This window comes from Stegodyphus dumicola, chromosome 4 (assembly GCF_044657685.1).
Source record: "Stegodyphus dumicola isolate Sdum_Otavi_A_Nest chromosome 4, ASM4465768v1".
In the NCBI taxonomy this organism is placed as follows: domain Eukaryota; kingdom Metazoa; phylum Arthropoda; class Arachnida; order Araneae; family Eresidae; genus Stegodyphus; species Stegodyphus dumicola.
In genome coordinates this window covers 180,253,768-180,275,646 of record NC_140771.1, presented here as the reverse complement: position 1 = coordinate 180,275,646, position 21,879 = coordinate 180,253,768, and the positions used below count along the sequence as shown (strand labels likewise).

General features: G+C 33.5%; 1 long non-coding RNA gene across 1 annotated transcript; it reads right to left on the bottom strand.

The window, feature by feature from the left end:
* Positions 1-15,985: 15,985 nt before the first annotated feature.
* LOC146997762 (uncharacterized) lies at positions 15,986-21,460 on the bottom strand. Its single transcript, XR_015040529.1, has 2 exons — positions 21,261-21,460; positions 15,986-16,467 (listed from the first exon to the last, which is right to left on the bottom strand). It is a non-coding gene; the product is annotated as an uncharacterized LOC146997762 (long non-coding RNA).
* Positions 21,461-21,879: the final 419 nt, after the last annotated feature.

Below are 21,879 nucleotides of genomic sequence, written 5' to 3'. Positions count from 1 at the left end.
TTTTTTTTTCTAAAGCATTATAACTTTGTACTTTGCTTTAGCTACAATTAAGTTCCTGAATTGTATCAAGGCTTCTGTGCATCTGTTTTGAAAACAATTTAGTTTCATTGCATAATTTCATATTATGTTTTCTTGTGAATATTCTTCCATGTGTCCAAGTGATAATCCAGATAAAGTAAATTTTCATTATTATATACCTCATCATCACGTGCTAAAAGAATCCAGTCTTACCACAAAATTACGCGTCGTTTTCAATGCTAGTGCCAAAACTACATCAGGGATATCGCTTAATGACACGCTAATGAATGGTCCCAAGGTACAAGACGACTTATTTACTATTCTTTTGAGGTTTAGATGCTATCCCATAAACATTACTAGCGACTTATTGAAAATGTATCGACAAGTTCAAATTCATGATGAAGATCGCGATTACCAAAAAATATTTTGGAGAGATGATCCATCGAAGCCGATTAAAACTTACAGGTTGTGCACAGTTACGTACGGCACTACTTCCGCTTCATACCTGGGTACTCGCGTACTCAAACAACTGACAATTGACGAAGGAACTAAATTCCCAAAGGCAGCTGAAATAATATTACACAATTGTTATATTGATGATGTCCTATTTGGTTCAGACACAGTAGAAGACGCAGTAGAATTAATTTCACAACTGAGTGAACTTTTACAAAAAGGTGGCTTTCAATTGCATAAATGGTGTACTAATGATCGCTCGATTTTGGAAACTGCTTTGAGTGCTCGGAACTCAAATTCTTCATGTACAGTAGTTGATACTAAATCAATAAAATTATTGGGTTTTGAGTGGTATCCAACACAAGACGAGTTTACTTGTCACTTTGGAAATCTCGAAAACAGAGAGTGTTCTACTAAAAGAATAATTTTATCTTCTATTTCGAAAATCTTTGATCCCCTTGGTTGGTTAGCACCTTTTATAGTTGCAGCAAAAATCTTGCTTCAAGACATATGGAAATTACAAATCTCGTGGGATGATCCCTTGCCAGATGAAATCAATCAAAAAAAAATGTAGCGAAGCGGTATCTTTACTTAGTTCTGGTTTCACCAACAGATGGCGCCACTTGCTTATTCTTGTCCAGGCTTTCTTATCTTATCTAATCATTATTTCCTGTCTTGTTCATTTGCGGTTTTGCAGCTGAGGATGATGGTTCGGTAAAACCATCGAAACTAGTCCTGTGAAAATTTTGTAAATATAACGCTGATTTTTGTTGTTTGTCTTCTGAATTAATACTGTACATAGTAAACATTATTTGCGTACTGTAGCGCTTTTTGGAATGTTCCTCGTCATGATAACACGTACATAGTACAGTTAGACTTTGTAATGTGCGCGTTAGGAGAATATATTAGGAGTTAGTTCGTATACAGTCTTCGTATACGTACTTACTCAGAGTTCTTGTACTGAGGGTACCACGTTGCAGTTCAAAGTTTGGTGACGTCTTATTGTTACAGAGGAATGATTAAAATTCTGCCTGAGGATGGCAGGTTAAAAGCTGTATTGCCTTAGATGCAGAGGAGTACTATATTCACTTAAGACCCTGGATTAGTGGGGCTGGCATAGGTCTTGCCTCAGGGCGGTTATCTGGCTGATTATTCTGCAGATGGTAGTCACTGTTCCTTTGTTCTTAACGATGAATCGTTTGAAAGCTATTTGGTTGTCCGCTGGCAAGTGGAGATGATTATCCTCCGTGAGCGGGCATTCAAAGATGTAATGGTCTGGGGTTCCGAGCAACCCACAGACGCACAAGCCTGTATCAGAGATACCGAATCGCTCAAAATAGCTCGGATAGGCCCGTGCCCCGAGTTGTAATTAGCGATGGGAGGTATGGAATATTGGCGCTACATTTTCACTCTAGGCAGAAATAAATTGGTTCTGCGACCCGTATCACAGGTATCCCATTCAGCTTGCACTTCTGCAGACCTTTTTCCTTGAGAGTTCTCTTGAGATACGAGGGTGGCGCTGGAATAGTCACCATCTGTGCAGCTATGCTGCTCGCTGCCTCCTTTGCCAGTTGGTCAGCTGTCTCGTTACTCTCGTTGTTAACGTGTGCCTTAGTCCATATTAGATTTACAATGAGTTGAGGGTGTGATTGTAGGATATTCTAGAGGTCCGCTACCAATGGGGAGGTGGTAATGGCTATGACTTCAGCCTGGAATGTACTGTTTATTGGTTGAAGATGCCACTTCCACTCGATTTCCTTGCATCCTCCGTGAGACAGGAGGAAGGCACTACCTGTACTCTCATCGAGCTTGGATCCATCTGTATAGTACTGCATGGGGTACCGTGGATCCTGTATTGTAATTTGCTCGCCACTTCAGCTGACGTGAATCCTTATATTTCTTCCCTTGTGCGCAGGGTGCGTCTCCAGGGGATTCCTTGGATGCTCATACTGAACTGGACTATAAGTGTTTCCGCAGAAGGTAGCTTCCTTCTTTAAATGGATCACAGTAGCGTAAGCAGCTTCAGTCTCCGCGCGTATGTGCAGTGGCATTAGACCAGATAATACCACTGCTGCACTAGTGGCCGTTGTTCTGTAGGCCTTACACAAGGGTAAGGCGTAAGGTCGTTGTATAATTCCCAGCTGTTTGACTTTTCTATCACTCATCGGATTGGCCCATATTGCTGAAGCGTAAAGGGCTATTTTCTCTGAGACCGTGAGATAAAGAATTTTCTGTATGTGGGGGTTTTGACCCCAGTTTCGCCCCTGAAATAGGCGAGCTTTTCTTGCTATTTCGGAAGTTCTCTGTTTAATACTTTGGAGGTGGAGGATCCATGTTAACTTGTTGTCCCACAGAAGGCCAAGGTAATTCAATGTGCTATTGATTTTAATGTTTCTCTGCATTAATTTGATGCATGGTTTGCGTCTCAGGTTGGCTCTTTGCTTCGGTATGATCAGAGCACAGGACTTTTCAGTAGATAGTTGAAGTTGAAGTTTGCCGCAGAGTTCTGCAAAGAGTGCACAAGACTCGGTGCCATTCTTCTCAAGCTCGTCGCGGGTTCCTCCTTGTACTAACATTGCGGCATTGTCAGCATAGGCGACGATGGATATATGTCTCGGCCATGTGGCCTCCAAGATGGCTTTGAAAGTAATCGTCCAAAGGATCGGTCCAGCGCACGAGCCTTACGGGCAGCCTCTTTCTTGATATTTATTAGTAACTCCGTTGTTATGAGTTATTAGTAGACTTCTGTCCTGCAGGTAGTGGCAGAGGACGCTGTAGAGATTGATGGGACATTGCGCTTTCCTGAGTGCCTGCTTGATTGCTGGCCACCAGAGTGTACCAGAGGCACTCTGGAGGTCCAGCGAGATGAAGGCGGTGTGCAGGTTGCCTGATCTATTCCTTTGTATTTCCTCCAAGATAACGTGCAGAGCATGGGTGGTGGATTGTCCAACTCTAAAGCCAAATTGTGTATTGCTGAGGTAGTGGCTGCGATGAAGGTGAAATCTGAATCTATTGACTATTAACTTCTCATATATCTTTCCTAGGGAGGATAGAAGGCATATTTGCCTGAAGGAGCGCGGATTTTCTGCATCTTTATTCTTTTTTAAGAAGAGGACGACTTGTCCCTCTTTAAAGACGCGAGGGAAAACTCGATGGTGCCAGAGCTGGTTGAAGAATTTAGTAAAGAAGGGTGGTCTTGCCTTGTAGGTTATTCTAAGGATGTTATAATCGATGCCATCGGGTCCTGGTGCCTTTTTGAGAGGGAGATGGCGGTAGATCTGTCTGATTTCTGGGTCACTGAAGGGCTCATCGGCTGGAGTTGCTGGAGGTGTTGAGTCTACACGTATATCCCTTTGCTCTGTTGTGTCCTGTGCTGGATCATCATTCGGGAACAGTGCGTCTAAATAGGTGGCAGCTGTGGCTCCTGCGATGTCTGTTGTAAGAGAGGGATGGGCGAAGATCTGTGATAGCTGGTAGACCTTATTAGTCGACAATTTATGGAGGACGCTGTACGGATTGTTATTCTGCGTGCAGAAAGTTCTCCGAATTGTTATCTTTGCTGCGAGGATGTTCTTTTTGTATGATGCCCTTTCCTTACGGAAAATTGAAAGGTAGTGTATTTTGGTGTCCTCGTCGGTTGCTGTTCTTATTCTGCGCCTTAGAGCACGACATTTCTGACGCTGTTGCCTGAGTTCTTTACTCCACCAGGAAATGCTGTGCCGTTTCTTGGCAGCTCGCGTCGGAAGCAAATTTGAGCAGATGATCTTAATATTATCCAGAAGATGTTCTGTAAATTCTTCCATCTTGTCTTTGCCGTTGTAGGCTTCTAGTGTCTCCTCTTCTGCTGTTAATAAAGTGGAGAAGGCTGATGTCAGAGGACGGATTTTGGCTTTTCGTAACTTAAAGCGTTTTAAAATACAGATGTTGGTGTCACAGTTGATTGTGAAGGTTTATGTAACAGTGATTCGAGCAGCTTAGTTCGTCGCTAACTTGCGATAGATACTTGCGATAGAGCTGTTCCTGTTGCCAGGTGACATCTGGCCAAACTTTGCAGTAAGTATTATCATAGGTAGGGGGTGCGCCGCTGGTATTGACCAAATGTAGGACGTTTGCTGTCAAGTAGTCCTCTAGCGCTTGTCCCTTGGGAGTGATGTCTTGGTATCCCCAGTTTACATGATGCGCATTAAGATCACCCCCATAGACTTGTGGCGTTGAATGGCATTTAGACCGGACGTACGTTGCATTAGCTACGAAATTGTCGATGGAGTCTGTTGGGGAGGAGTACGCAGATATAAGAATCATTTGTGCATTTTTAAGCACAATTAAAACGGCAACAAAGTCTCTGTCCTGTTTAATTAGCAGCGGATTCCAGGCTGGGTTACAACATATTAAACCCGCTCTTGGGTGCTTGATCTTGATTCCTTGCTTTTGATTGGAAGACCTGCCATGCTATAGGGAAACCTGCAATGCATCCGTCTTGGCAGAGGCGGTCTGGTAATTTATTACAGGAAAGCTGTTTCTATGTGATATATGGAGCACCTTCTGAAATAAATCGGTTCCTATCTGCATCGCGGACAGAGAAAAATGCTCAGATTTATGCGGCAAAATTGTTACTTAGCAAGTAGTCAAAGCATAGGTGCATGTAGCGCAATGGTAGTAAGGTTATTCAGAGGTTTTACAGGTAGCTAAGTAGGGTTACAATACGGTAATTATGGTAATGAATTATCAAAATAATTTACTTTATGTGCGAAGCATTGCATTCTCCTCAGAAGGTCCTCCAGAAAGCATCCGTGAGGTTAAGCAAATAGCCCTCGTGGTTTTGCCATATTCAGATAATATAAAATCGTTTGCATTTTCAGCCCTGCGAGATTTTTGAACATTTTGTTCTTCCTTTTACGCTGTGTCATTGTGCCGTTCTTCATAGATCAATTAATTCATTTCTATGGTAATCTTTGTGTTAAAATTCGAATACAATCCTTTTTAAGTTAATTGCTATACAAAGGGAAAGGCATAAATATAAAAAGCAGTATATAGTATTAAATTTGATAACTGAAGTATTGAAACAAATTTAGAACCTGTAGAACCTGTTAAGCGTAAAAATCCACACTTTTTAAATAAGAATTTCATACAAAGAGCAAAACTCTGAAAACTGCAAATATGCATGTAACGAAAATAATCTTAACATCTTCTCGAAGTATAATCAAATCTTTTCACACATGTTAAAAAAATTGCTCGATAATTTATTTTCTTTTAACTGACCTTCACATTAAAATGATTAATCATAAAACTTAAAATAAATATTTTTTATCTGTACTGTTTTCCATTCATTTACTATACCAGATAAATCATCTATCAAAATTTAAGAATATTTACTTCAAATTATCTGTCCTGCTTAAATCAATGATTTAAACAAATAATAAGACCCCCAAAGAAAAAATTAACAATTTCGATGAAAGTTACTTTACAATTAGAGTTATTATAATTGTTTTAAAACCAAATTAATAGTTATTTTAAAATGCCTATCATTCATGTTCTCGTTATATCTCTTAATTTAATAGCGGCAACAATTAATTGATAGGAATAGCTCAAAATGTTTAAAAGACGTCGCTGTTATACTTTAAGATACTTGCCACTGTTTTTAATTTAATTTTTTTTCTCCTTTGTGTGCAAGTTATTTGAATTATAAATTATGATACAATATATTTCATGTATTTTGCTTTTTCTAAGTTACCATTTCGGAGAAATTTTAATTAAATTTTATGTGCTGCTTTTACTTTATATTTGCTGCTATTTTTCTTATGGACTTTTCAGTAACTAGGAATAAAGAACTTAGCAAAATTGCTGTTGTTCAAACTCTTGTAAACGAAAATAAGGTATAATCAGAACGAAAGGCCGGAAAATTCTAAGAAGTGTTGGAAAGTCCAGTGTTAGTCGAAAAACTCTGAGCCTGTGTAGAATGTATTATGGTAAAAATGTAGATTATTTCTAAAATAGTAAACGAAATATGATAGAAAAATGAATTTGATTCCAATGGCATAAAAATCTGATGAAAATGTGTTAACGAAATATATTGACTTCTGAAAATAATGTTACAGGTTAAAAAGAAAATAATTGGTTTATTTTGTTGAAAATTTATACACAGATAACCCAGTACTATGAGAGAACTAGTAGTAACAAAATAAAATAATCAGGCTAGGGTAGGTTATTTGCGTATAGCCAAAACACACAAGATATAACAGCCTAAGGGGAAGGATCCTTTTACTTTTTAAGGAAAACCTCACTGTTCGGCTAATAAAGGGTGTCTGCTGATAACATCGCGGACGAACACGTCGCGGAGAAAACAACGCAAGGCGAAAACGTCGTGCTACAAAACATTGTGGAATAAAATATCGTGGTAAAAATAAAGTATCTACAAATCACAGAATGACAACTCACAACGTCGCTGCTGAGCGAGCTTCTTGGCAGTTTTCATCCATTACGTATTACTTGGTTGATTGTTCTTCTTCACTGTTTATTTTTTGTAACTATTATTATTATTATTATTATTTGCTACTTGCAGATAGACACATTAAGAATTATGACGTCATCACTTAACCCATCTACACTTGGTTAATTTTTTATCACTTTAATTCCATTCAATAATTTCATGTCTTAAAAGAGTGATTAATGGATTGTTCCAAGAAAGTCTTTCAGGAAAGTCAGGTATTATATATAACTCAGTGATCGCTGTTTAGATCATCAAGGTTTTCTCCTTTGATAGAATTTTGCTTCAATGGCATTTGACACAATTGTCTCCGAGCATTTTGTAACGTTGCGTTGTTTACAAATTTTCAAGCAACAGCAGACTTGGAAAATGCATTTTTTTATTCAACTGGGAAATTCTGTCCTTTAATAAACTTTGAATAAATGAATTAGATCAAAACTTTCAAATAACTCATTGATAAATAAGTTGGATCAATATTATCGAGTTTCTCGTGATTAGTATGAAGACACATTTTCGGTTTACTCCTTTATCAACAATTTTATTAAATTTTTGAAAGCATTCTGAGTAAATAAAGATATAAAGAACAAACGCTATATAAATGAAAATTTCGTGAAAAAAAGGTGAATTGAAAAGGGCAAAAGTACATGAAATAATTATCAAGGCTTTCATCCGAATACTTCCGGATTAAATGGCAGCAATACCGTCTTATGTTAGTAATGTCGATGAATGGGATACCCAATCATCTGATATGTGGAATCCTTGGACGCTTCCTTATGAGATTTTTGCTATTAAGAAGTCTTTTCTAAATTACTGAACTTATAAAAAGTAGCATTCATTAGTTTTCTGAAATCAGAGATCAACATTTCTCTTATACTGAATGATAGCTATAATGCATTGATGCTTGGAAGAGAAACTAACGAACTTGAAAGGTCAAGTTCCTCTGCAGATATTTTTTGGAAGAAGATAAAGTAGCTCCTTCTGTTGAGACGAGTAATTAAACGGTGATCAATTCCTTGCCAGACTTTATCTCATTGCACGTGTCGTTTTTAATGGCCTTGTTAAGACCAGAAGATTTGTGAAGGCTCTCGTGCGGTAGCTCTTCTTCACCAAATCCCCTCTACGCCCCGCAGCTTGAACGAGTTTTAACGTGATACGTCTTTTTATCGTATCACACATCTTCTACAAAAGTCCTTTCCTTATTTTCTCCTTTTTTGAGCTTTTATGATAACTTAAAAAAAAAAAAAAAAAAAAAAAAAAAAAAATGATTACTTTTTTACCTGTAGTATTTTGGATTTTTTATTTACCATATATTTCCATGTATAAGCTGAAAGCGTTTTTTTTTTAGCAAATATTTTACTAGGGAAGTTTGATGGTCTGCTAAAAGCTCATAATGTTTTACAACATTTAACTTTCTGGACATTTAAAGATTCGCTTCCATTTGTTTAACTAAAAATTTTTAAGAAAATTAGAATCAGTTGAGTATTTTTGATAAGATTTAGACTGACTTGATTAGGATCTTAACTAATTATTATGGTCTCATTTTTAGGTCTCTATCGAAATTTGAATTTACTGAAGCTTTTACTATTATTATTAATTTTTTTACATAAAGAATTATTTTCCAGTAAGGTTTTTATATGCTTTATTTTGGTCAATATGCTATTCCTTATGCTAAAATCTATAATGAATTTTCCTGTCTGTTTTATTTTTCATTTCAAACAGTATTATAAATAAAAATGAGAATGCTAAACAGCTTGCCAAAGAGTTTAAAAGCGTAAATTTTATTCCTTAAATTCAAAGAATTTGCTCTGAAATATCAAAATATAATACACGGAAAAAGATTTATTTATTGTAAATGACTTGACACAGATTCACAGAATTTAGTATGACTGTCAGTATTATCGAAATATGAGAAAAAAGCATAACTATATTATGGAAGTGTACAAAAGGATCGTTTGAAAAGTAATATGCTGTTTTGATGAACTCGAATACATTTTCTTCGCCATTCAAAGGTATAAAATATCAGTTGGTCTTCTAGGCAGATCGGAGCCGAGTTATAAAACTTTTTAACATAAGGTTAGGATTAAATTTTCTTAAAGCATTATCAATATAAGAATAATGCAGCTAAATCTAAAACAAATCGCACAGTCAAAAAGCTCTTCTTGTCACAGAAATATTGTTCATCGAGTTTATAGGTCGTTTAGACTAACGTACGAAATTCAGTGAGTAACATGTTTTTTTTTCCTTTGAATAAATAAACTGGCAAACGAGGAGAACTATCAAACAAGGGGCAAAAAGAAAAAAGGGTTTTGAAATTAGAGGCAAATTTAACGAAGGTATCGCACGAGCCCCCTGCAGCTTACTACTGTGTATAAGCATTTTTGGAGTTTTTTGGTGGTTTACGTGTAATGTAAATTTGCCCTAAAAATTCTATATGTAAGCATGCCTTTGCCAGCTGTCCTTCATATGCTCTCTCTCATATTCAAACAAATAAACGCACAGCTTTATTCTTAACATGATTAAGCAATTAATTTCACGTTAGTAGGTAGGAAGCGCTTTAAAATCTAGGTTACTTTCACAAACAATTATAGTGTTAATCTAGTGTTAAATCCAGTGTTAATTAGTGATATTTAACTGGAATTGCATCGGATTATTTGTTTATAGCAGCATACTGCTTAGGAGAAAAAAAGCGCTAGGCGAAAATAATGTAATAATGAAATGTTACATAAAAGAAAAAGAACACTTTTAAACGTTTCACTTCCTATGTAATTTGTCTCCATTCTAGTACCACGTACATCCATGTACACATTTTGGTAACTACGGGCAGTAAAGAACAAAAGGAGAACTCTCTCTTAGCTCTTCTAGTTTTAATTGAAAGCACATCCGGTGCTAAGCCCTCTGCGAAATTAAGAAGGAAAATATCAAGCAAAAATTTTTTTCATTCTTTCTTGATATACTGATTTTCAACTAGATCTAAAAACAACTTTATTTTAAAAAATGTCTCTACGTAGGACCTGTAGTACACTTTCGTAATAACGTCAATCTCTCTTTCTTGAACACATCCGAGACGATATCTGACCCCCATACCTTTGCAACAATAATATCTTATATATCATTGTGGCAAGGGTAGGAGACGCTGAACGAATTCAAAGAGGCCGCTGATCAAAATAAATCTTATAAAGGGAGCAGGGAGCTAACAAGTGCTGAGAATAAAGAAGGGTTGAGAAGATATGCTTTAGAAGATCAGGAGCAGCTCCAAACATTTTTACCTCTTTCTCACCAAAACTTAATAATATTTACTTTCATCTTAATACTTCAATCATTTCGATATGATTTTAACAGTGTTTTAAAGAAATCTTTTTGTATAACACTAGCTTTCTTTCTAAATTGTTTTATAATGACTTTGTAATTTTGATTTTATATGCAATTTTGATTTTATATATTATTTAATCCCCATTTTCAAGTAATGGATTTACATAATAAAATGCCGGCTGCTAACTTAAAGCGAAAAGATTCCTGATCTTCTTTATCTAGAAAAATTACTTTTGAATGCCAATGGAAACAAGACGTACGGCTTACGTATATATAACGGCTTTCGTTTTTATTGTCTATCATTAAGAATTTGAACATTTATATGTATAACATGGGTCTATATGTAACAAGAGTTTCCCATAATTATACTTTTATTATTTGAAACTTCTGCAGTAAAATTGATCCATAAAGAAAATTCAGCTGAAATGTTTAAATAAATCTGATAATGAAATAAAAATATGTGAAGTATTTTCATAATATGTAATGCGATTTTTCATATTGCGAAAAGAAATGTAAATGATACTTATTCTTATAAGGAAAGTCGATTATACCTGACTCTATTAAAATGAATTAAATTAAGATGATTCGCATGAAAACTGATGAAATAATTTTTACTAAAATTCGCTTTTATTAAAGTCTAAAATCAGGTATTATTACCAAAACAACTTGGGACTATAGTTCTTCATGTTTTACGGTTTTTATTTCTTTAAATTTATTTTTTAATTTATTTTTTTTTATGTTATTCATCATTTTGAGGTGAGATAATGAAATGACAAAATGGAAAAAAATATTAAGTGGTTATATCCATACAAGTCGGGCATTTTCATTCCTTTATTCAAATGGTAATGATCTGGTGGTCTAAACCAGTTCCCGTAAAAAGTCTGTCGGTGAAGAAATGGCGGCGAAATCCATTCAGCCCTCACCTTTAGCCCAACAGGAAGACGTGGGAAGGTAGATAAGAAATCTGTCTAAGGCCATCGATTCATAGAACGTATCTCTTCCCGAAACAACTAAGACGTAACTTTGTTTTGCTTTTCTATTTCGATAAACTTAAAGCAGGGACTGAAAGCGACAACAAAATAGCTGAGATGATAAAAGTTGTTTTACGTATAGGAATGAGAAAAACGAAGACTTGTCCAATCTAGAATGAAAGTGAAATACTGTATCATTTCGAATATGAACTGATTTTTTAACCCCTAAAATGATCCTTTAAAAGCTGCACTCATCCTATATGAGTAACCAAATAATAAGAAACATGATTAATATCTTTTATTTCCTAATCTTTTAACGTTTATTCCTTAAATATTTATTTAGTCCCGAAATATAGTAGCAAAGACATTAAATTGATTTTCTGGAAGAACTCTTTCTACATATGTGTGATGCCATTTCATGTGCTTACAAATGCAATATTAGTCGTCTCATATTGTACTTTGTTTCATTAATTTTGATGTAAAAAATATCTATACTCGAGTGTTATTATATTTCGCGTCATGTTATGTTTCTAACGTTACCGTGAATTAACAGGACATTAATCATCCATCTTTATTAGCAAATTCCCAATTCACAGAGATATTTCCATTCAACATGGCATAAGATCTTTAATTTACTATTTTTCAATGCATTAATTAATTTATACGCAATGTTCGTGCTTCTTCTTAATTTGTATTATCTTCAGCTGCAAACAGTACGTGGCTTTCAAGTGATTACTAGATTGCTAGTGAGAGAATTCCAAAATTATCAGTCAACCTTCTTAAATGTTCATTTTGGTCATCATCTAAACTTTATCTAACTTGTTTCTAGAGAAGATCGATGAAAAAATGGAAAGATGAGTAAAAACGTTAACATAACAATAGTTGATTAATTAATTATTCAAAAATAAATGCTCATATATTTTTAAAGCCTTAAAAATCGTATACTTCGCTTTGAAAAAGATTAAAAATGGTAGAGAGTAGTTTTGAAAAATAACAGTTTCTCCCATCCTCCGGATGTAGTGCAAACTAGATTTCCAAGTTGAAAAGCCGATACACAGATTTTAACAGAATTCATCTCAGTAAACATAAGACCCTTATCACATCTAGAGACGGTGCCCGCTAAACGGGACTTTTCTGAGAAACGAGATTTCTGGTAGCATTAGTTTAAATGGGAGGATTCTTAGAATAAACAGCTTCGCTGGAAGCGAAGTCCCGCCTAGCTACGGAAACGATGTTCTGGCTACGCAGGATATTTTGAAACGTCGCCGAAAATGTTTCGTCTACAGCTCTGTCTGGGGTAAAGATCAATTAATCAGAGGAAAATTCTGATTCTGAAGGATCACGTGTTCCCAATCTGAACGATAACCGATTACTGCTTGGCATTCAAGTCTGTTTAGCACTTAAAAATGACAACCTAGCTACATAGGTTTCGTAGAAATGTGCGGGTTCTGAGAAATGTCCCTTTCGACGTCTTGTCCCGCTTAGAGGAAACATATATGATAGGGGCTTATTATGCCTTCCTTCCTCCTGGATCTAAGTGTATTAAACTCCTTTCTGGAAGTAATTATAAGCTTATTTTGTACACATTTTTTACTCCTGATGAAAGCATGCATATCAACATACACAGATTACTGGGAAATAATAGCTGTAAGTTTTATGCCATAGAGCTAATGCTAGACATTTGTATCTTTGCAAAGTTTACCAAAACAAGACAAGAAAGCCGCATATATAGATTTCATTAAAGCAGAAATATTCATCACGATTTAATGGTTGAAGGATAAAGTTCAAATACATTTAACATATACAAATTTCATTAAAGCAGAAATAGTCATCGCGATTTAATGGTTGAAGGATAAAGTTCAAATACATTTAACTTTCAAAATTCGCCGTGGTAAGCCTAATTTATAATTTTATGGTGTCGCTGCAAGTTTCACCATGATCGCTTTTACCCAAATGCAGAACCATTAATCACAAAAATAAGCAGCTTCATAAAAAAAAACATTTCTTTAAATTTTCTCTGTATGTTTTATCGAAACATTTTAAGTATTGATTCAGTAGTAAACAGTTAAAAAAGATATCATTCAGTCCTCGATTTCCTTAAAACTTGAAAAAGATTGAAGGAACAAAAACTTGAAATTCTGTGCGTTTTTCGTTTTTGGAATTATAATTGATAAAGACGTTTTAATTTTAAACCTTATAAAAATAATTTTAATGATGTTCAAAAGAAACGTTCATTAAATAGAAGGCTAAATTAAAAGGGAAAACAACTTAATTGCACTATTAATAACTATTTCAAAGATACTATCAGACTAAAACAAGATATCATAATTGATTAAAAATGAAGTTGGTTGAATTCGAATGCCAACGTTCCGAATAAAATTCTTCAATGAAATATCTTTTTCAGATTTATACCTAAGAGTGTTTAGTGCTTTTAGGCAATTTCAAAATAAACCCATTTTTTGAAGTTGCTTAAATTTTCGGAGAGAATTTAGCGCTCCAAGTTTAGTGTTTGTTGGCGTTCACTCGCCTAACCATAACTGAGTGGTTAATACCGGTGAATACTGGTAGTTCAACTTGAATTCAAACTCAGACGAAGGGGCTGACTGCATTGTTAATTTTCGTTAATTCTGGACTTTTGATGTTAAATAAACTTTTTCTTGCTTATCACTATTCATTTCATATGAAGGGTTCTAAAAATTCGAAAGACCTAAGAAACATTCACGATTCAAAAATCCAAGAAATTTGGGATTAGCCTCTTTCTTGGTTTTGGTTTGGTTTATTTGATGATGGTAAAGCAGGCTTGGCCTTCGTAAAGGATTTTCTAAGAATATTTAACTTGTATCTACGTTACATATGTAGAAAACCACTTAAACACAAAATCAGCCAGATCTTTTGCATGAAATCGATTTCAGATCGAATTATCAGTGTTCAGCGACTTTACCGCTCTGCTGATGGTGGACCCCGTGCCGCTTCTTATAAATTCATTCTGGGATATATCTTCTAATTATGCATACAAAAGTACTGAAGTTTTTGCATGTTTCAAAACATAATGAAGGCTTCATTAACTCATTTTAATTGTATGTGGAAGAAGCAAAAATAAAATTATATTATTTAAGAAACTTCTGAGCCAAATTTGCTGAAATTTTTTTAAAACACATACTATTTTCTTTTGAAAAAATTTAAAATCAAAATTTTGCTTAGGATCAACGTTTAAGAAAATAAACACTGAAGCCACTATTTCCAAAAATGTGTATGTACGTAGAAAATTAGCTTATCAAAGATAAGTTTCTCACATTTAAAAAAAATCTGAAATTCTGAAATCCATAAAATAAAGTAAGCTGAATTTTTTGCAGCCCTAGCTTATAAATAATACGATATTAATGATTGTCTCAGTTAATAATATTCAGATACAGGATTTCTTGAATTGCTAATCCTATGAGACAACTAATGATTTCCAAAATATATGGTCTAGTTATAATTCTCTTGCTTGATAAATCTTCGGTTGGCAGACGATTCTTGTGCTTCATCCATCTCTGACAAAGTACAGGGACTGAATGAAGGATCATTTGTGATTGGGTTCCTCCGGCAATCCATAACGATGACTTAAATGTTATCAACGACGAATGTCATTCGAGATAGAGACGTCCTCTGGAGATCGAGGGTGATGTCAACAAACTTCACGAAGGTTGGAAGGCCTAATGATATTCCTTATCTCTCAACCACAAGCTCCATGAGCTCGACAACGTGCAAGAATGAGGTTTGTCTCGCAGAACTTAAGGAGTTTTCTGGCATAATTTTCTTCTTAAAAGCAAAGGAAAAGTTATGGTAATACTTACTTATTCTTTATTGTAAGATTAAGGGCATTAACCATCTTGTAAAAGGTTTTACTTAATTACGCCTGTATGACTGTAAATAGCTTTAAGTGCTTCTTAACCTTACAGTGCTTTTTAAGGGCTGTTATTTTTAGTACCTTTGAAAACTAATAGACGACATTTTCAGAACTTTATATTCACATAAAGAATTGACATCGCATTTTAATTGCTTAAATAGAATAATTTCAGAGTAATTTGAATTCACAAAGAAGAAATATTCATACAGAAACTTCATTTTTAATTTCTAAAAATATTAAGTACCTAAAATAAGAATTACTATATATTTTAATAAAAAATTAAGGAAAATATTCATGAAAATTCCCAAAACAGCTTCAAATCATAATGCCTTTGTTTCAGAAAAATAAAATAATATGGACTACGCAATTTATTTTATAGCTTATCCATGCACTATGCAAATAAAAATATAGGTTGTTAAATTTTCCATTAAAAATACGAAATAAAATTTTGATAAGAAATAAATTATATGTACTTAAATTATGTGACTATGTAAAATAACTGCTTCGTCTTATATAAAAGCATGTCATTTGAGCTTAGAGGGTATGCTATTACTAATATTACTATGCGAAATGGCTTTCTAAGATTAATAACATAAGAATTCATAATTTGCCTTAAACATGTCTTATCTCTGATTAAATTAATGTGGAATATGAATTAATAATTTGATAAGTATACGTGATACCTTTTCATCCGTCATAAATTTTTCGTTTTCAAAAAGAGTTTATAAAGTTTTAGGAAGCATGACTGCATTATAAATATTAATATTCAAAATTTTGCACAGTAATTTAAACTTCTCAGTGCACCATTTCATATAGACTGGTTGTTATTAAAAATAAAGCATGTAATAATTTAGAAAAATCTGAGCAGAATTAATTTAATGAATAACTTTGTCCCAAACCGGTATACATTTTAAGTCAAAAATACGTACATGGAATAAAATACTATTTGTCAGTAGCTTTAAAAGACATTCCATTACAGTTCAAAGTACAATAACAAAGTGCAACAAAGGCACTAAGCAAACAGGTGGAACAATTTTGAGAAATCCGAATAGCCCAATGTTCATTCCTTCCTTCAAGAAACCAAACTATATCTTTGATTAGAATATTCGCTTATACGCATGCAGAGCAACAATGAAGACAAGCATTCTCAGAACTGCTTGAGATATGAGATTGAAGTACATCACTGAACCATGAAGGGTACTTCCTCCTCCGGGACTCGCTGCACCAGGAGCAGCAGTACCAGGGGCACCAGTTCCGGCAGGATCTGGAGGAGTTTCTTCCTGTGCCAATACCGTTGAAAAAAAGCAGCAACTCAACATTATGCATGCCAATGAAATCCAAATCTGTAAGGTAAATATATTAAGGCATTAAACTTACAAGTGTTCTTATCCTTCATATTTAACAACACATTTTACTGAATTAAATCAAGAATTTGTTAGTAAGTACTAAGAATCTAAAGGAAAACTCTCTAAAGGAAATCTCTAAATCTAAAGGAATCTAAGAGAAAAGGAAATTCCCTAACTGAGGGTTTTCAAAGCATGGAAAGAATTTAATTTAACGGGCAACTCTGTGGCTCAAAAACATCGGGAGAACTTCTATGTTGAGAGAGGTATTTTCTTTCATATCCGATCCTTTTCAACTTTTAAATTTTATTTTATTTTATTTAAGAGCATATCATATTTTTTATCAGAATTCTGAATTTCGGAAACTTAGAACATCGATGGCGTCACTTTGATATCGCAAGCAAGTAGCTTTTTCTTTTCTCTTCAAGTTACGTCAGTTGCCTTTGTGCATTTTAAATATCTAGAAATACTGAAATCTTTAATCTGTTTAAATTTAAACAATGTGAAACTTCGTTTATTTTCTCCTATAAATTCTTCAAAGTCTTGATCTTGTAGATACCCTTTCTTTTATTTGCCGACTACAGCTCAAAAAAGAGCATATAAAATTTTTACTCTTCAGTGATGTTTCTTACCTTAAGCTGCTTAACACTGAAGACTGGAAATATTTTTATTGTGTAGTTGATAAAAGATCTTTTTTCAATGATACTATGTAAGGTATATTTTAATTTTATAAAAGTCATTTTAATTTTAATGTGCTTTTCTATCAATTCTTGTTTTCACTTACAACTCCCTACCAGAATGAGTTTTTAGAATCGCCTTGAATGCAAACGAGTTAGAAGTAATATTTAAGGAAAGTTCAACTTACTTCGAGAGAGAGAGAGCCAGGAATCCTGAGTAGCATGTGCTTGCCATCGGGCTATATCTCTCTTGAAGCTGTTATTCTCGGCTGTATATTACGCGCCTTTTAATACTCGCCGGCTAGTTTAAATTCGGGAGCAACTACGTTAGATAATTGTATTATCTTCGGTTAAGTCTCTTAGTTTTAATTTAGTTCTTATTTCTTATTTTGAGTTCAAGCCCGAGCTGAGGCTTTGTGTTAAGGCCGAGAAAGGGAAGGAAGGAGAAGGAGAAGAAGGAGAGGAAAAAAGAAGAAAAGGAAGAAGTAAAGAAGAAGTATTTATTGTTTCTCTCAAAATGTCTGAAATTTCGGGATGACTTGGTGTTTCTCTGTTTTCTGAGATTCCTTATTACTTGCAGCTCTTTTCGTAACTGCCAATTCTTGTTTAGTAGAATTTCCTTCTACTTTCATGGGAGTTTTTTTCCCTTTTCTCTTTCCAAATGTACTGTCAGTTCTTTGTTCCATACATAGTTCTACAAGGCGAGCTTAAAAGCTCGGTCTGACCGATTTAGCCCAAATTTTGCACAATTTTAGAAAATCTTGAAGGAAATATATATGTGAATGGAGAACTCCTTTTGCTGAATGCGATCGTTAGTATACAGAGCTACTAATCAAGTGTTCTCTTCAAATCCAGCTGCTCTTTTTTAATCAGAATTTTTTACTTCTATTTTGAAGAAAATATAATATGGCATAAAACGCATTTTCAAGCAAAATGACATATTATGTAAGTTTTGTACAGAATCGATGTTTGAACTGATGTGCTCAATTACGAGAAGATGAAGGAATATTGACGATGAACTCCACAAATATTAATTAGAAGTAATGAATGCCTTCACACCACGTTCAATTTAATGCATTTTAAGTTAATTTATCTGATGGTTATTTTAAACTGCATTGGAAGAAAGCTTGAAAAATTAGTTTTAGCAACAGTAAAATATCGGCACTATTCTGTTATCGTGGTCCGAATTCAGAAATGTGTGTATGTACGTACGTACATATGTAATTGTATGTATGTGCGTGTATGTATATGTGTGTGTGTACACACACATACACATTAGGTACACATGCATACATGAACACTATAATCGACACATGCATTCATATATATGCACATTTCTGAATCCTCTTCTGATAACAGAAGAGTACAAAAATTTCTAGATGGGAATAAGAACATAAGTATTTACGGTTTTTATGAAACTGGTGATGTCGCCCTCTAAGATAGTATTGTTTACTGAAAAGAAAAATTTCTGCACAAGCAACACATGTCACGGAGCCAGATCTCTCTCTCAGGTTAATAAATTATAAGCTTTACGGTCTAAAAACATTATCCTCGCCATGTTGATGGAGCAGCTCAGTTGGTGTGAACAAAACTAAGAGTTTCAGCTAATGATTTTGATATTACTATCGATCAATAAATAAAGCGACGATGGTATAATCACACGTTTCTCAACATTTAAGGGTGTGATGAAATAAGAATGGATAACGATTTAAAAAATTGGCTATACTACAAGAGCACGATTGGTATGAATCTGGCACAAGTGGTCTTTAATTTCTTACAAACCTAGTTTTTAAAATATATACTTTCTAAAAAACAGATTTCAAAGCTATATTTCTTATCATAAAAAAATGCAGTAGAAATTAGAAAGCAAAACTAAAGTTTGCAACCGAAGTCAGAATTATTACGCTTAAATTTTTGCTTTCTTTAAATGAGATCTTGATTTATCTTGATTAAACTGATCTTTATTAATTTTAACGAAGCGTAAGCTGTTAAAACAACCATTGTGATGAATGCATGTGTTAGTTTCCTTTTTCAATATCTTGCCATATGCATAATGAAACCTGAGTTGTTACTTAATTTAAAGAAAACATTAGCTTAAAAGTTCTAAATTCGTAACTATAAGCTTAACGTAGCCTGCCGAAAAGAAAATAGTTAAAAATGACAAGCATGTACTATTTATTTTATTAATTAAAAAAAAATCTGCAGAATGTGCAAAAGCACAAAAAAATTACGTATTATAATATAAATCAGAGAAAAATAAAAGAACATTTTTTAATGTACCTGTTTTGCTCTAACAACATGAGTTTCATGATGCAATGAAAAATGACAAGTTGATTTATTTATAATCATTTTCTAAATGTTAAATGTTTGGGAAAGCTTATCAATTTTTTTTACTAATTACATTTTAATACTTTAGTAAAAGTGTTTAGAAATCGGTTATCATAAAAATGTTTCGAGAAATATCCAGACAAAGTACATTTATTTAAATTAAATTGATATATGTGGTACTATTCAGTTTTGAGGGCCGTAAAAAAATTGCAGCAAAAATGTATACGCAAAAACGCCAAATCTAGCAAACGCGCCCATTTAAACCGAAACCGAATACTCTCGAAACCATGGAAGTAAGAAGTAAGACCTTTCTTACCTCCATGCTCGAAACCGAGGGTACCATTACCCTCGAAACCGAACAGTACCATATATATTATCCTTTAGTTGAAGGTACTCTTACGATTATTGGCGATGTTTGAACGTTACCTCTTTCAGTATTCAAATAAGCTACCACAGTTCACTGATTATCATCTTTACATTTGTCGTCAAATAAATCTTCCATCTAACGCCGTCAACATCGTATTTTCAATTGATGATTAATTTTGATTTTCATTCAATCATTAAACTATCTGAAGCTAAAGAGTTAAGATTAAGTACAAATAAATCTCTTTATTTTAAAGTATATTTTATGTAACTAAGATTAAGTATCCAACACTATATTTAATACAAACATATAAAAAAATTGTACACGAAATGTACAGAAAATTTAAGAGCATCCATTTCCAAGAATGGACATCGTGGTTGATTCGTACTTCAAGGAAGGAAATACCATTATCCTTAATTAACATAGGATGCCTAATAAAGACAACCGATATCAATTAAGAAAAGAAAATTTTTAAAATTTCTAGTGATTTTTTTTTAATCGAGAATTTTTAGATAAGCTCTCGGCCAACTCAACCTGTTTTTCCTTATTTAGAGAAATATATATATATATTTATATTTATATATACACACCAAAAAAAAAAAAAAAACAGCTAGATCCATACAACCTCTCTAAAAAACACTTGTTCCTAATGCTGTATTCTTAAATCTCTTATTATTCTCTTTGCATTTGCATTTGCGGCAACTCTTCTTAAGTATTTATTAGTTCGTTTCATGTGTATATATAAAGATAGACGATTGACTTCTCATTCAGAACATTCTTTCCTCTCCGATACCTAAAACAAACTGTCGATGAGTTACAAGACTGGAATGGACCCTTGAACTTAATACATCCAGTTTGAGAAGAAGTCTTCTAACTCAGTATTTAATAACAACGTACTGTGTAAGAAGACATAAAAGAAGACAGGACAATGCTATTCTAATAAATAGTGGGATTTTTACTTAATTTTACGAAAAGGATAAATACTCCAATTGGGTGACAGAAGATAGAAATAAAAAAGCCACAGATTCGTTAGATCTGATTCATCCCGTTTGCTGAAAAATTAATACTGTTAAAAAATAAGTAATTTAGTCAGGCGTCGAAATCTAAAGGAAACTTGACATTTTAAACTATTTACGCTCATTTTAGTTGCTTTATGTTTTTAATTTATTTTAAATAATTAAGTTTACTAAAATGTACAAAATAGGTCATTAAATATTGGCATTCTTAGGTTTTTATTCTAGAAGCAACATTTAAAATTAATTAAAACTAATTCTTAACATTAAAAATCAGAACTCAGATGAAAACATGAGAAATGTTACAAACTATGCAACAGAATCACTATAGATAAATGTTTAAATAAAATTAATAGAATTAATATAAATAGAACTAAAACATTTTGAGCATAACTATTATTTATTTCTTACCTCTAACTTAAAACGCATTTCGAAATATACTTTTATTTTATCTTTACTTGCAGATAAGATTTAAGTTTTTTTCGGATAAAAATCTAAAATTAGCGACACTTTCAAAAAATGATTTTCGAAAAAGAAATCTTTCTTCAGAATTTCATTTTTTTCGCACCTACAACACAGATTCAAGTAAAAAGTCACAAATATTTGAAAGCGGAAATATCTTTAGAATTCCAGATAAATGAGCATTAAGTATTGCCACTCATTTTTCATAAAATTAAATTAGATGAAATTCAATGATAGAATATTATTGAATAATTTTATTAAAAGTTGAGATTTTATTTCCTTTAAAATTCTATGAAAATTATTTTATTCTTCCATGGAAAAACAATTAACAAACATTAAAGGATCTAAATTAAAACTATGCCCAAACATAGAGTTTTTATGAGCTTTACCATTTACTGCTGCAGAAATCGTGCATACTTTTTTAAAAAAGAGATTTTGTGAACTAAGAGCGTCTTCTACATATGCGCTTTTTATGTAATGAAAATATAATTAAATTTTTAATAGTTTTACTATACAGAAGAGCTTTTTAAAACTAAGATAAGCATGCAATAATTTGAAACTAATAATC